The 18,099-nt window shown below is 34.8% G+C and overlaps 1 protein-coding gene across 2 annotated transcripts in view; it reads right to left on the bottom strand.

Annotated features, from left to right (window-relative positions):
* LOC141693691 (uncharacterized) overlaps nucleotides 1-17,868 on the bottom strand; it is a 44,475-nt gene extending 26,607 nt beyond the window's left edge. For both annotated transcript variants that reach the window (XM_074498845.1, XM_074498846.1), the window contains exon 1: nucleotides 17,703-17,868. The gene's annotated coding sequence lies outside the window, so the exon portion shown is untranslated. The remainder of the gene's footprint in view (nucleotides 1-17,702) is intronic.
* Between the last annotated feature and the right edge of the window lie 231 nt (nucleotides 17,869-18,099).

The raw sequence follows: 18,099 nt of genomic DNA, 5'->3' as shown, positions 1-18,099 counted from the left end.
TGTAGATGGATGAATTCCTCACCGGTCATCACCCTGGCCGCATTAGGACCTCGCGCTAGACCGTACCCCGGCCCCTCACGCGTTGATGGACTGCCACCCAGCCACTTACACAATAATAGACCGTACCCCGGCCTGTCGCTTATGCCGACTCAATGAGAGGGGCTTACTTCCCGAACGTTGGGCAAGTAATCAATTCATTTACCAAATCTGCAACCTCGTTGCGAATATAAAATACACCACAGAGCCGGATTCCCCAGGTTTTGAGCGAGTATTTAAATCCCCTTAAAAGGAAGATCTTAAATATAAAAAAAAAAGTTTTGGGATCCGCTCTGACTTTTAAAAATCATTTTGAAGACTCGAAAACACTTTAAAGAGTGTTTGGAGTAAGGCTGATTTAATGAAGTAAATCAGTCCCCAGAATATTTAGAAAATGACTGAATATTATTATTTAATATAATATTCCCATAAAGAATAATCTTTATAAAAATAATTGAAGTAGAAGTATTAAAACTTATACTTGAAATAACATTAAATAACCAAAGATATACTTATATGAAAGTATTATCTTTATTTGAATAATCGAAAATAAGTTTGATTATTGAACATTATTCTTTAATAAAATAAAGAATATATCTCAGCAAATAATCGGAGTCATAGATCCTCAAATGAATATTCAATAATATTCAATAAATAATATAAACTGAGTCATAAGCCTTCGAATGAATATTCACATATTATTCAATAAATAATATAAAAGGAGTCATAAGTCCTCGAATGAATATTCAAATATTATTCAATAAATAATATAAAAGGAGTCATAAGTCCTCGAATGAATATTCAAATATTATTCAATAAATAATATAAAAGGAGTCATAAGTCCTCGAATGAATATTCAAATATTATTCAATAAATAATATAAAAGGAGTCATAAGTCCTCGAATGAATATTCAAATATTATTCAATAAATAATATAAAAGGAGTCATAAGTCCTCGAATGAATATTCAAATAATATTCAATAAATAATATAAAGATGAAGTAATCGTATAAACCTTATTCGATTAATAGTTTGGAAAACTATAACCATATATATATATAAATATATATATATATATATCCATATCCATATAAAATCTACTCGGGATCCTCGACTCCCGGTTTTAGAAAATATTTTCACCTTTGGGTCCCTATACTAAGGGTATATGCAAGATACTGCTATCCTCTAGCATAGGTATTATGCAACTATAAGCATTGAAATCAACAGATAGATAATCAGATTACGAAACAGACATGCATATATACCATATTAGCATACTCCAATATATTGCAAAATTTGCTAATAACAATCATGCAATATCACAAGATAATGCATATACATATATTTACATCACAACAACAGTATAACGGGTAGAAAACTTGCCTGAGCGACTGGGGGTTAGGAATGGCTCGGGACGAGTCTGGTAACCTATAAACAACAAGTAAGTTGGAATTAAACCAAAGTCACTTGTAAATCTATACTTTAACTAACTTAGACTCTAACGCTTGTTTTGTGCTCACTGATTCGCTTAAGTCACTCGGGTACCCTCGGCTCCACCATTTTTAATAATTTAACCTTTACGAGTTTTAAAGCGATTCCTTCTCGAGTGACTTACCAATTGCCTAAAACACTTACCATAAATGTTTCATGCATTAATTAACCCTTTTTGGTCTTTAACCTACATTTCAAAGTAAGGCGAGGGGAAAAGTTTCGTTCGCGAAACGCCGTTACTTGAAACGGTCGTTTCTCCTAAACCGTAAATCAGAATCGAACGAACTACATATCAAAACGAAGCTCGTAACATGAGCTATCTAAACATGGCAGTGGTCACAATCTAGCAGGGGGTTCTCGGGTCCTAATGCTATACACAAAAACAGTCCAAAGAAAATCGGACGTTACGACGGCTATGTTTACGCGATTTCCAAATTTTAACCCATTCACAAACAACCCAAATCAACCTCAAATCCAACATACAACCAACCTCCATCCTTATCACATCATAACCACCCCAACCAATTCAATTTAATCTTTCATACTTATGCTTAAACTTAACTTTAATCATTCTTAAGTTCTTTTAAATCAAAACCACAATAATTACCATTCCATTCACTACCATACCAAATCTCAAACTCTAAATCATAACAACAAGATACAATATCAACCCACTACTCAAAATCATCCTATAATATATAGGAATCTAGGGTTAGGAGATGGTATACCTTCCTTGAAGTGGTGGGTGGAGCTAGGAAGCCTTAAGAAGCTTGGAGAAGTTTTAAGAAAGCTTGGATCTTCAAGAAAACAAGACAAACTTCAAGTTAAAAATCTTGAAAACACTATTCATTGTCTTCTTCATTGATTAAATGAAGAAGTTTGAGAAAGAATTAATGGCTTAAACTCATGATATAGCCATAACTAAGCATGAAGATGATTAGGGAATTTTCTTACCAATTTAGGAAGCTTTGATCTTTGATTTTGAAAAATCTATGCCTTGAAAATGCTAAAAAGCCGAGAGCAAGATGAACTCATGCCTTGGTTGTTTTTGATTTTTTGATGAAATGATTTTGCTAGCTTGGTTGGCTTGGTTTTTTGTATTTGATTTAGCAAATTACTACCTTGCCCTTGAATTTGTGTGGTTCTTATTCAACCACACCTCCTTCCTTCCCATGTCATGCTTACCTCATCCTCATGATGTCATCCTTCCTTCCTTGTCTTCTTTCTATTGGTTGGATGACATCATTCCCATTAATCCCTTTGATTAACTTCCTAATTGTTTGCCTAATGACCGCTGATCTGTTATACGGTTCGCTTAACTTTCGTTCTCGTTTATCGTTTGAAGGATCATACCCGGGATCTTATTACTTAGGTTCCCTTAACCTTTCTCAATACATTATATTCCTTTTTATGATCCTTTATTATAATCCTTTAATTTAAATCCTTTTTATCCTGTTACCTTATACTCAATTCTCTCCGTATCTTGTGGATTTCCGGGAAAAATCAAAGTGTTCGGAATTGGATTCTGACGATCTTTACATACACTTATATTCCATATAAAGTACTAATAAAATCTCAGAATATCCATATCAGAACCCCTACATAGTGTGGCATGAAAAGTTTTCTCGTTCAGCAAAAACACTATTCATAAGGGTTTCAAAATTTCTCAAAAATTGGGGTTATTACAGTCTCCCCTCCTTAAAAGGATTCCGTCCCGGAATCAGATAGAAAATGAATAGGGATACTTTCTTAGCATTACACTTTCTAACTCTCAAGTAAATTTTCCCACATTGTGGTTCTTCCATCAAACTCTGAATAGTTTGATAACCCTTCTCCAAAGCACTTGTTCCCTTTTCACTCAACAACCCTTCCTGGTTGCTCCATATAGGTTACGTCGGGTTGCATATCTATGCGCTCATGTGCCCCTATTTATCTGGCATCTGAATTACACTTCCTTAACACTGATATGTGGAACACGTTACGACCTGCTACATGTTCGGGGTTAGGGCTAGCTCATATGCTAACTTCCCAAACGTCTTAACATATCCAAGGGTCCAACAAATTGTAGACTTAGCTTTCCTTTCTTTCCGAACCTCATCAATCCTTTCTAAGGGATACCTATAACATTACTAGGTCCCCTATTTCATACTCTTTATCCTTTCGTGTGAAATCAACATACTTATCATGTCCATCTTGGGCTACTACCAGCCGTCCTCTGATTAGATCTATCATATCCTTGGTCCTTTGGACTACTGCGGGTCCGAGCATCTTGCGCTCTACAACTTCATCCTAACATAAGGGAGATCGACATTGTCTTCCCTCAAGGATTTCATAAGGCGATATCTCAATACTGACATATGATCTATTGTCGTAAGAAAACTCAATCCGTGTTAAGTGATCATTCTAATTTCTTTCAAGTCTATTGCACAGACTCTCATTATAGCTTTTAACATTAAAGCTTTTGCTTCTCAATACCCATTCTTTTCCAGTTCGTAATCGCTATCACCTTCCGTTCCTAATATTATACTGGTTATACTTTTGCTCGTTAGCGTTCTATAACCTTTTAATAACCACGTCAACCTTAGTATCACGAATGTGTTCCCATTCCACATACTACCACCACTTTATTACTCCTTTTTTAGTTGTTTCTATTTTCCGGAATTTGATCAATCAAATAGAAGTAAAGGAATTTGTTGAGAGATCACTATGATCACGAACACTTGTCCTATTGCATAGTTAGTACAGAAGGTGGCCAGCCTTTAGTACTTGACAAGCAATTAAACAATAGTTGGTATCCTACTCGGCTTCTATCACATAGATAGATAGTCATTCGGCAATACCTCCCCTTCTGAAAGGGTTGTTCTTCTCAGATTACATGAAATGAAAAGAAGAGAAAAGAACGAACTGAAGAGAATTGTATATATAAAAAAAAATATACTGCCACAAAATATCTGGCTTGGAATCTACCTCTGAACTATAGAGGTTTGTCATAGGAGAACAAAACATAAACATATTTATATCAGCATCAAGTATTATAACATCGTATTTCCCATGCCTAAATATTTCTATTCCGTTCATCATTCTATGGACCCATGCTCTTCCTCGAGCTTATACACAATCACCTTTGAAACTCCCTCGACATCGAAAATCGAATCTGGGATATCATTCTATACATCATCGTTACTAGGATTCTATGCTTGCACCGCAACCTTCCTCGTATAATAATACGACTCTCTATTGATAAGAAAGAATAAATATTCACTAGGTAGATACTCTACTTAATTAGTCTATCAATGATAACTTATACACTACCACGACCCGATTAGTGGTACTCAATCTCAACACCCATTCCAATACAACTCTCACGGTTGTAATCAGCTCACTACTCGCAGAATCATTGCTGCCTTACTATGGTCCACCACTGACCTACTGTCGTCATTCACGTTCCATGAAATCTTAATATCTAACCATACGAAGTCCATACATGTCGTATCAAATCCTTCTAAGGAGGTAACATAATCACCATTCACGATTCATGAAGAACACTCCTGATTCTGACATACATACATGACATGAAGCAGATAAAATTGCAGAAGAGTTTCGCTCAAAGCAACGATAGCAGGTTAATACCATTCTTAATCATATGCCTTCAATAGAAGACTTAACTCAAAGGTTTGTTTGGTCCTTTTTGGAATATGGTCCTGGCTTATTCTCAAGATAGTATCTTCTGAGATAGATAGCCCGCTCATGGCGATTACACGAATTAAACCTTTACCAACTACTATTACGACTGGGTATTGCACAGTCATCAGAAGGAATGTCAATCTTCCAAACCATAATACAACCTTCAGCTTTTAACCATCATCACTGTATCCTTTGGCACAAGCGCCTACAATTATCCTTTTACCGTTAAAGTGTCGGCCACCTCTTTGGCCTTTCCTGATAGTAATAGTTCCTTACAGTCAATGTCATTTTAACCACCTCCAAATAAATTTTCTACCTTATTTCAATCACAGCTTATGTGAAAATGCTTTTCTTTAATATCTGATGAGTAAATAAAAAAAAAATATCACCATTTTTCCATAAGTTATTGCCTCAATCTTTAGAGGCTAATCACTGTCAAGACTGACTCTTAATCATACTTAGAACATCTTTTATCTTAAGTCCTAATTGCCCTGAACAGTTTCGACCATTACTGGTTCGATCCATACTTTCTCGTGGTTTAACACGTGCCCCACTTGGCATCATTATAATTACGTCATATTTCCTTTATCAACATTTCTATTCTTGAGAATTTTGAATATTACCTTTCTCCTTGTAAAACCTCTAAGGTTATCCTTCAATCGTTCCTCCTGTATTCCCTAGATACAGGGCATATCAAAATACCATTTACTAATACTAGAACCATTGTCTATATACTTCTGAAAAATTTCTCCACTGATTCTTAAAGGTTGTTGCTACCTTAACCCTTTCCCAATCATACTGTCAAAACTCATACTGTCCCTATTAAGGGTGAAATGCAAACCTTTATGCATTCCCCTAGGATTCATTTTAAGTTACCGATGTTCTAGCCTTAATTCCACCTTTAAAAGGTACCTGCATCCATCCATGGATAAATCAAGTCATATATCCTTGACAGATTATCTTATTCATCATTCCCACCTCGATAGTCGATACCTAATTTCATAATAGCATCCTTATTCAAATTGAGGTCAATCCATATGGCCTCCAAAAGATAACAATGGTCATCCGCTTTTCTTGCCTAATTTGGTAACGATAACAAGGATGTTCTGGAGGATATTGGTCGTGTTCAACGTGAACTTCTTCTTAATAATTCCTTATTTACTTTTGTTGTTTATCTCAACAGTCACCTCGATGTTGGGATATCTTTCATATCTGGCGTCTCCCTTTCTGGGTATCATGCCACCGGTCTTACACTTCACCTTCTTGAAGGTCACTTCCTTCATCCAATTTTCTTAATTTCTTACTTTCTTGTCTCCTCAGTCTATCCGCGTCTCCTTATTTATCCTTCGAATTATCTCAAGGTTTCCTCGAATCTTCCCAACTTACGGGGGATAAAATATATGTATCTCTTATGCCCTCAACCATCAATTTTAACTCATGGTGAATCACCCTCATCCTGACGATTACATACTCTTCTATTTCTATTTCTACGAGTCTTTAGGGTTTCCTCATACCCAACTCCCTTATCATTCCTCAAACTCTATTGCCGTTATATTCCTTTCTCTTATCATTATTTCATGAACCAACACAATATAAGCATTGATTCCAAACATTCCGTCATTCTGGATTCGTGTCTTCAGAACGAATCTTGACAACTTTTACAACTTAAATTCACAATTCATCATACTCGTCTGCCTTTGTTCTGGCTCTAAAGCTTTTACTCTATCTCTATAACCTTGGGAAGTACTTTCCTGAAAACAATTGACTGAACTTAAATCAGTTTATTATAATCTCTTGCTCCGTGCCTTCCTTGGTCTTTCACCAGCGGGTGGTCTCTCTCTTAGGAGGGTAAGTGATAAAAATAGTCTTTTGTGATTCGTCAATCATTTAGAATCTCAAATAATTCCTATATTTCCTTTAGCCAGGCTCTTGCCTCGACTGGGTCAACCTGTTCCTTGGAACTCTGAGAGCTTAGCGACTTAAAGGTCCTGAAAGAATTTCTCACCGCATTATTTCCTCAGGGTGGTGGTTGGGGATAATAGTCTAAGTCCTTTTTAGACAGGTCCATGAATTGCCGTATAGGAGTGTCGTCTCGGGTCTCCTTTCCTTACTCGACTTCTGCTTTTGCTTTTTTTTTTTTTGTCTAAATATTTCTTCCTACTCCCCATAATTGGGGTCATCTTTTAATTTAAAATCTTCATTTTCCACTTTATTATTTTCCGGGTTCTTTATATCTTAATTGCGACCTCCCTGATTATCACGTTCAAGGTTTGCCCTTAATCTTATTCCTTGTGGGGGCATATTACTTGGAAAATTTTGAGAATCTCCGGATATTTGTCTTACTTACTTTGCTTAAGTCTTCCCCTCGTTTAGTCCTTGCACGATTGCAAATTATGAATTCTTAAGTTCGATAAACTTCATGTCACTCTCTTAAGTGTTAATAGAGCAATTAACAATGTGATTTATCACAATCAAACTGATCTGAACTGAAATTAACGAATATATACATAACCATTTGTTCGAGGGTACAACAACTGAACATATTAAAGAGGATTACATCATATGAACTTATCGCTCCTATCCCAAAAGTACTACCATAGATAGTCATCTCGTCATTAAAACTAATCATTCATAACTTAGGCTAATCATCCAAAAGCGGTGCTACATGAGACCCTTGTTTGATTGCTCTGGCTCTGCACACTACCATGGATTAAGAGGTGCGAGCACGCACAACATCCCTAACCTGCTCCATCACAGAGGTGATGAGGTCTAAGATGGTCGCAAGTAGAGCTGGATCAACCTGACCCTCAAGATGGCCTCTAGCTGTAACACGGGTGGTAGTCTCAATCCTTTCCATGCTATACGCTAATCCTGCCGGAAGTATCCCACCCTCAATCCTTGGTGCAGTAAGTCGATCCAACAGATCACTCCTAACATTCCGGGCCTCTGACAGGCCACCCAAAGTCATATGATAATCAGCGATAAGAGAAGCCTGAGTGGTAGCATCTAGCAGTCCATGGGGGGCAGGTGGTGCAGACCCAGGAGATCCAAATGGATAACCAAGCACGGTATCATGTGACAATGGTGCAGGGGATAAAGGTGGCATTTCCTCAGTATGTGCTGGGCTCTGTACAGGGGAGGGAACAGGAATTGGTGGAACCTCATGGATGTCTACAGAAGCCTCTGGAAGAGGGTCTGATACTGGTATAATTGGGGTCGTGGAAGGCCCCACTCCTTCTGCCCTCATTAACCTTTGTGCCCTTGGTAACTCTTCATTCTCTAGGGCCACCCTCGCGGCCATTCTAGCTCTGGTAGTCGCCCTGACTACGGTCATCTGTTCCTCAACGGTCCTCTCTTCATTCTCATCAGGATCCTCCATGAGATCCTCCTCAGCCACAATCCTTTCCGGAATAACATCCTCAACCGCAGCATTCTCTATCTGAACCTTATCCGGTCCCTCATTAGGGTACTCCATCGGATTCACAATTTGATCTCCAACTTGTAATAAAACATCCTCATGCTGATGCTCCTGAACCTCAAGGTTTGGTGCCCCGCTGCCCTATACGAGAACAAACTATGTTACTATCACGATACCTATAAGGGTTCCCATAAGGGTTTTAACTGTCAGTGCTACGTTAGGTAGCCCGACTATGAACTTGGCAAGAGTTCTTATTATCTTAGTGAACTTATTATCTTAGCGTCCCATCATCTCTGAGGTTTATAACGCTTAGCTCTGATACCATTTCTGTAACACCCCCAGATCCGGGGTCGGGGATCCGGGTCGTCACGAGTTCCATTTCCCTTAATAACACCCAATCTTAATAATTACTCAACTACTCTGTACTGTGACCCCACAATAAACACCACACGTTATAGTCTCAGAGATGAACATCCAAAAATAACCACAAGTCATTTTATTCCATAATTATCTGCCAATACACCTTAAAAGGTTTTCTGAATAAATTTACATTTCTTTGCCATTATTACAATTCATAAATATAAATAAATCTGGTCCATCAAAAGTTGAAAGCCTAGCCTATTGGTAGTTCCTACCTCAGCTACGGCGGCATCAATGCTTCTAGAAAACTGCGGAACGTCTCCTAATCGCTTGCGAATCGGGAGCTTGGTTCTGTTCATCTTTTCTATCTGTTGTTGTGTGATGAAAGAAGAAAGCAAGGGTGAGCAGCAAGCCCACCAAAATAATATGTATAATGATTAATAGTATATGAGTCTACTCATAATACTCATGAAAATCTTGGTCAAAAGAAATGAACCAAGTTTGATATCTTAATGCGATGAAGTCGCAAAATATTCAGTATATATACATATATACTTTTCAAAATAATGGAAGTCCTCTTCCATGCATAATATACACAAAGTCCCATTGTATAACTGTATAAAAAAATATCATTGCAAGGTGATCTCATATATCTAACCTTGTCTCAACGTTTTTCTGAAAATCTTTGTCATTCGTAAGACAATTATTAATTAGATATAAGTTTAAAAGATGAAGTTACCAAATACTTCGCTACACTTATATCATTCCCAAATACTACTTGAACTACCACCGTTCAAGTTATAATCAATTTCAAAAGTTCATCCCACTGATGAGACCACAAGATAAGACTTGAATAGATTCAATCTTTGAAATATTATTGAATGAAAAAGTTATGAGATACTTTATTTAGTCCCGATATATATATATCCACATATATATATATCCCTTTAAACATTTCCTGGAATCTCTGTTATGCAAAGTATGAACAGAGTTTGAAACATCCAATGAATTTTGGAAAGGAAAAGAATTTTGGCATAAACCCGATATCTCGCTGATCAGGCAAAGATACCAATAAGTAACCTTTTCTACTGTAGATGGATGAATTCCTCACCGGTCATCACCCTGGCCGCATTAGGACCTCGCGCTAGACTGTACCCCGGCCCCTCACGCGTTGATGGACTGCCACCCAGCCACTTACACAATAATAGACCGTACCCCGGCCTGTCGCTTATGCCGACTCAATGAGAGGGGCTTACTTCCCGAACGTTGGGCAAGTAATCAATTCATTTACCAAATCTGCAACCTCGTTGCGAATATAAAATACACCACAGAGCCGGATTCCCCAGGTTTTGAGCGAGTATTTAAATCCCCTTAAAAGGAAGATCTTAAATATAAAAAAAAAAGTTTTGGGATCCGCTCTGACTTTTAAAAATCATTTTGAAGACTCGAAAACACTTTAAAGAGTGTTTGGAGTAAGGCTGATTTAATGAAGTAAATCAGTCCCCAGAATATTTAGAAAATGACTGAATATTATTATTTAATATAATATTCCCATAAAGAATAATCTTTATAAAAATAATTGAAGTAGAAGTATTAAAACTTATACTTGAAATAACATTAAATAACCAAAGATATACTTATATGAAAGTATTATCTTTATTTGAATAATCGAAAATAAGTTTGATTATTGAACATTATTCTTTAATAAAATAAAGAATATATCTCAGCAAATAATCGGAGTCATAGATCCTCAAATGAATATTCAATAATATTCAATAAATAATATAAACTGAGTCATAAGCCCTCGAATGAATATTCACATATTATTCAATAAATAATATAAAAGGAGTCATAAGTCCTCGAATGAATATTCAAATATTATTCAATAAATAATATAAAAGGAGTCATAAGTCCTGGAATGAATATTCAAATATTATTCAATAAATAATATAAAAGGAGTCATAAGTCCTCGAATGAATATTCAAATATTATTCAATAAATAATATAAAAGGAGTCATAAGTCCTCGAATGAATATTCAAATATTATTCAATAAATAATATAAAAGGAGTCATAAGTCCTCGAATGAATATTCAAATAATATTCAATAAATAATATAAAGATGAAGTAATCGTATAAACCTTATTCGATTAATAGTTTGGAAAACTATAACCATATATATATATAAATATATATATATATATATCCATATCCATATAAAATCTACTCGGGATCCTCGACTCCCGGTTTTAGAAAATATTTTCACCTTTGGGTCCCTATACTAAGGGTATATGCAAGATACCGCTATCCTCTAGCATAGGTATTATGCAACTATAAGCATTGAAATCAACAGATAGATAATCAGATTACGAAACAGACATGCATATATACCATATTAGCATACTCCAATATATTGCAAAATTTGCTAATAACAATCATGCAATATCACAAGATAATGCATATACATATATTTACATCACAACAACAGTATAACGGGTAGAAAACTTGCCTGAGCGACTGGGGGTTACGAATGGCTCGGGACGAGTCTGGTAACCTATAAACAAAAAGTAAGTTGGAATTAAACCAAAGTCACTTGTAAATCTATACTTTAACTAACTTAGACTCTAACGCTTGTTTTGCGCTCACTGATTCGCTTAAGTCACTCGGGTACCCTCGGCTCCACCATTTTTAATAATTTAACCTTTACGAGTTTTAAAGCGATTCCTTCTCGAGTGACTTACCAATTGCCTAAAACACTTACCATAAATGTTTCATGCATTAATTAACCCTTTTTGGTCTTTAACCTACATTTCAAAGTAAGGCGAGGGGAAAAGTTTCGTTCGCGAAACGCCGTTACTTGAAACGGTCGTTTCTCCTAAACCGTAAATCGGAATCGAACGAACTACATATCAAAACGAAGCTCGTAACATGAGCTATCTAAACATGGCAGTGGTCACAATCTAGAAGGGGGTTCTCGGGTCCTAATGCTATACACAAAAACAGTCCAAAGAAAATCGGATGTTACGACGGCTATGTTTACGCGATTTCCAAATTTTAACCCATTCACAAACAACCCAAATCAACCTCAAATCCAACATACAACCAACCTCCATCCTTATCACATCATAACCACCCCAACCAATTCAATTTAATCTTTCATACTTATGCTTAAACTTAACTTTAATCATTCTTAAGTTCTTTTAAATCAAAACCACAATAATTACCATTCCATTCACTACCATACCAAATCTCAAACTCTAAATCATAACAACAAGATACAATATCAACCCACTACTCAAAATCATCCTATAATATATAGGAATCTAGGGTTAGGAGATGGTATACCTTCCTTGAAGTGGTGGGTGGAGCTAGGAAGCCTTAAGAAGCTTGGAGAAGTTTTAAGAAAGCTTGGATCTTCAAGAAAACAAGACAAACTTCAAGTTAAAAATCTTGAAAACACTATTCATTGTCTTCTTCATTGATTAAATGAAGAAGTTTGAGAAAGAATTAATGGCTTAAACTCATGATATAGCCATAACTAAGCATGAAGATGATTAGGGAATTTTCTTACCAATTTAGGAAGCTTTGATCTTTGATTTTGAAAAATCTATGCCTTGAAAATGCTAAAAAGCCGAGAGCAAGATGAACTCATGCCTTGGTTGTTTTTGATTTTTTGATGAAATGATTTTGCTAGCTTGGTTGGCTTGGTTTTTTGTATTTGATTTAGCAAATTACTACCTTGCCCTTGAATTTGTGTGGTTCTTATTCAACCACACCTCCTTCCTTCCCATGTCATGCTTACCTCATCCTCATGATGTCATCCTTCCTTCCTTGTCTTCTTTCTATTGGTTGGATGACATCATTGCCATTAATCCCTTTGATTAACTTCCTAATCGTTTGCCTAATGACCACTGATCTGTTATACGGTTCGCTTAACTTTCGTTCTCGTTTATCGTTTGAAGGATCATACCCGGGATCTTATTACTTAGGTTCCCTTAACCTTTCTCAATATATTATATTCCTTTTTATGATCCTTTATTATAATCCTTTAATTTAAATCCTTTTTATCCTGTTACCTTATACTCAATTCTCTCCGTATCTTGTGGATTTCCGGGAAAAATCAAAGTGTTCGGAATTGGATTCTGACGATCTTTACATACACTTATATTCCATATAAAGTACTAATAAAATCTCAGAATATCCATATCAGAACCCCTACATAGTGTGGCATGAAAAGTTTTCTCGTTCAGCAAAAACACTATTCATAAGGGTTTCAAAATTTCTCAAAAATTGGGGTTATTACATTACTTGTTGTTTATAGGTTACCAGACTCGTCCCGAGCCATTCGTAACCCCAGTCGCTCAGGCAAGTTTTCTACCCGTTATACTGTTGTTGTGATGTAAATATATGTATATGCATTATCTTGTGATATTGCATGATTGTTATTAGCAAATTTTGCGATATATTGGAGCATGCTAATATGGTATATATGCATGTCTGTTTCGTAATCTGGATTATCTATCTGTTGATTTCAATGCTTATAGTTGCATAATACCTATGCTAGAAATAAGCAAGTAGTTGCGTATACCCTTAGTATAGGGGATAAAAGGTGAACATATTTCTAAACCGGGAGTCGATGTTCCCGAGTATATTATATATATATATATTTATTTATATACATATATATGGATATAGTTTTTAAAACTATTAATCGAATAAGGTTTATTCGATAATTTTAACTTTATTTTATTATTGAATATTATTTTGAATATTCATTCGAGGACTTATGACTCCTTTTACTTTATTAATGAATATTATTTTGAATATTATTCGAAGGCGTATGACTCCTTTTATTTATTTATCTGAATATTATTTGAATATTCATTCGAGGGCTTATGACTCTTTTATATTATTTATTGAATATTATTTGAATATTCATTCGAGGGCTTATGACTCTTTTATATTATTTATTGAATATTATTTGAATATTCATTCGAAGGCTTATGACTCAGTTTATATTATTTAATGAATATTATTTGAATATTCATTTGAGGATCTATGACTCCGATTATTTGCTGAAATATATTCTTTATTTTATTAAAGAATAAGGTGTTAATAATCAAACTTATTTTCGATTATTCAAATAAAGATAATACTTTCATATAAGTATATCTTTGGTTATTTAATACTCGTTTCAAGTATAAGTTTTAATACTTCTACTTCAATTATTTTTATAAAGATTATTCTTTATGGGAATATTATTTAAATAATAATATTCAGTCATTTTCTAAATATTCTGGGGACTGATTTACTTCATTAAATCAGCTTTACTCCAAACACTCTTTAAAGTGTTTTCGAGTCTTCAAAATGATTTTTAAAGTCAGAGCGGATCCCAAAACTCATTTTTATATTTAAGATCTTCTTTTTTAAGGGGATTTAAATACTCGCTCAAAACCTGGGGAATCCGGCTCTGTGGTGTATTTTATATTCGCAACGAGGTTGCAGTTTTGGTAAATGAATTGATTACTTGCCCAACGTTCGGGAAGTAAGCCCATCTAATTGAGTCGGCATAAGCGACAGGCCGGGGTACGGTCTATGAATGTGTAAGTGGCTGGGTGGCAGTCCATCAACGCGTGAGGGGCCGGGTAACGGTCTAGCGCGAGGTCCTAATGCGGCCAGGGTGATGACCGGTGAGGAATTCATCCATCTACAGTAGAAAAGGTTACTTATTGGTATCTTTGCCTGATCAGCAAGATATCTGGTTTATGCCAAAATTCTTTTCCTTTCCAAAATTCATTGGATGTTTCAAACTCTGTTCATACTTTACATAACAGAGGTTCCAGGAAATGTTTAAGAGATATATATATGTGGATATATATATATATCGGGACTAAATAAAGTATCTCGTAACTTTATTTCATTCAATAATATTTCAAAGATTAAATCTATTCAAATCTTGTCTTGTAGTCTCATCTATGTGATGAACTTTTGAAACTGATTATAACTTGAACGGTGGTAGTTCAAGTAGTATTGGGAAAGATATAAGTATATTGGGGTATTTGGTAACCTCATCTTTTAAACTTATATCTAATTAATAATTGTCTTATGTATGACAAAGATTTTCAGAAAAACGTTGAGACAAGGTTAGATATATGAGATCACCTTGCAACGATATTTTTTTATACAGTTATACACTAGGACTTTGTGTATATTATGCATGGAAGAGGACTTCCAATATTTTGAAAAGTATATATGTATATATACTGAATATTTTGCGACTTCATCGCATTAAGTTATCAACTTGGTTCATTTCTTTTGACCAAGACTTTCATGAGTATTATGAGTAGGCTCATATATTGTAAATCATTATACATATTATTTTGGTGGGCTTGCTGCTCACCCTTGCTTTCTTCTTTCATCACACAACAACAGTTAGGAAAGATGGCCAGACTCCAGCAGACCCAGCGCAAGCGCGTGGGAAGCGTCCCGCGTCTTCCCGTTGATGTTGTAGCTGCTATAGCTGCAGAGGTAGATCTATTGTAGATCAGACCATCTACTTTTGAGAATCAATTATGTATAATTATAACTTGTGGCAGATAATGGCAATTAACTGTAAATTTATCAAGTAATCATTTTGGGTTGTAATAACTTTTAAATTATGGATTCAAAGACTTGTACTTATTTAAATTTCATCTCTGAGACTATAACGGGTTATGGTGTGTGTTAGTGTGGGGTCACAGCATAAGGTTATTTATTATTAATTAAGTGAAGTGATATTGTGGAAAGAAAGACCGTGACGACCCGGATCCCCGACCCCGGATCTGGGGGTGTTACAAAGAGCATGCATAATAAGAGTAATTACAGCGAAATGTAAAACATTTAACTATTCTGAACTTAGAATAGGAACGAAGAAATATTTGCAGTATTTTAAAAGAAAGTTCGGGAATATTTGCCTCAATTGATAATCCTCTGATCTTTAACTATTGGTCATATCACTCAGTCTTGATGTATCTGTATTTCCCTTGACAGGGTACTTGACCTTTCTTATCATTCACCATTTCAGGCTTATCTCTAATTTGAATCTACTCATTTCACTACTACACGTAACCAGGCTTTACTTGTACAATCTATGTCTGGATTTGAATACCTCGAACTATGTGTATCTATCATAAAAGATACCATTCAACCATCTGATAATATATAACTATCTATTTTACGAGTATTCTTATTGTCTACCCACCCGTTAATAACAACAAGGGTCATATTTTAATCAGATAATGTCTGAAGGACACGTTGACTCGTAATTCACATAACACATATACATAAGGCATGTAATCATATTACTCATATAACACGTAGGCACATTATTCATGTAGCACATAATTTAAATCGTCAAAAGATAGGTCTCGATATGTTTAGAATTGAAATCGGGTCAAAGAGAGTATTTTATTGATCAATAACCGACTCAAAATGATCAGTAAAACAAATGAACTTTTGATACAAAATAATAGGTGTTGAAAGTATTTTTATTGGAAGCGGAATATTTTTCTGAGTCTAGAGGCATTCGTTTCGTATAAAACGGACAAACGGTCTATTTATTACGAATTAACTAAGAATAATTTAATTAATAATAATATTAGTTAAATTTTAAATACCTTCATATAATATGTAAACGTCCAAAATGATTTTTAAATCATTATTTGGCTTAATTATAAATAATTACATTTTACTTAACTATTTTACAGATAAAATTAATTGGTTAAATGAATTAATCAATTATTTAAATCAATAAAATAATTAACTAAAATAAATTATAAATGATTAAATCGAGTTTAGATATTTGAAAATAATAATGAAAATAATTTTCTGAAATTAAAATAATTTAGCTAATTATTTTAAAATAATTACCTAAATCAATTTTGAATTAAAAATCAAATTTTTAGAATTAAAATAGGATTTTTGAATTATTTTAAAAATAATTCAACAAAAACAGTTTCCAGGTTTTTGTTTTGTGCAAAGCAGGATCAAAACTCCTTTTAACAGAACCTTTGCCGGAAAATCAAGAACATCATCGGATTTCACAGAATCCGGCGAAGCCACGCAGGCCCAAAACAGTCTTGGTTTCGATTCCTTTTCGATGTCCATCTAATCCCGGTGATCCCGGAAATTAAGAAATGGCAACCATAACAATAAATGACGACCAAGTCATCTTCTCCGATGAACACAAGCCAGAATCCGGCGAGACTCCGTTCGGGGTCAAAACGAACCTGTTTGCTTTGTTTTTCAGTCCAAAAACGTTAAGTATGCACCCAGAAACTCAGTACAATTGACCACGATTACAAACGAACAATAGTTCATTTTCTCTGGCCAATTCCCGAATAAATCCGGTGTATAATCCGGCCAAGAATCGATTAACATCATTTCTCAACCAAATTGAGCATATTATATACCAAAATAAAGCTTATCTAACATACAATCAAACCCCTATATTCGTATTAACCACTAATCAACAATAAGAACAGAAGATCAAATCAAAATTTTAAAAGAACTCATGAACGACTATACTATTCTAGGGGTTTTAATCATCAAGTTTATACACCAATCGATTGCAAATTCAGTAATAAAGCTTATTTAAGCATCAAAATCATCAAACAATTCAAGAACAAGAAATCCCCAAATCGAGCATAAACCCTAAAATTACGAATTGGAAAATTACCTATCGTTTGATGATTCTGATGATGGATTATGAACTAACAGATCGAGGGCTTCGTTTTGGTTACTAGAACATCAAAATCTGAGGTCGGCATTACCTTCAAATTCGAGTTTGATTCTCAAGAACATCAAGAACATTTTTTCAGAGAATTTTCTGATTTTTAAAATATTTTTCTGATTTTTGTATATTAAATATTAATTAAATAATTGATAAATGATATTTATAGTTATATAAAAATAATACCAGTTAGATCGTATTGGATCGATAAATTGGTTACTTAGCCGCTAAGTAACTGCAAAAGCGATCCAATTCGATACCTGTTTTGGATAATTAGTAAAACCGAGCATCTTATAATATACTTTATATGAAAATAATGTAATAATATCCCGTCCTTTAATAC

This window comes from Apium graveolens, chromosome 10 (genome assembly GCF_009905375.1).
Source record: "Apium graveolens cultivar Ventura chromosome 10, ASM990537v1, whole genome shotgun sequence".
Lineage (NCBI taxonomy): Eukaryota > Viridiplantae > Streptophyta > Magnoliopsida > Apiales > Apiaceae > Apium > Apium graveolens.
This window is presented reverse-complemented; position numbering and strand designations above follow the sequence as displayed.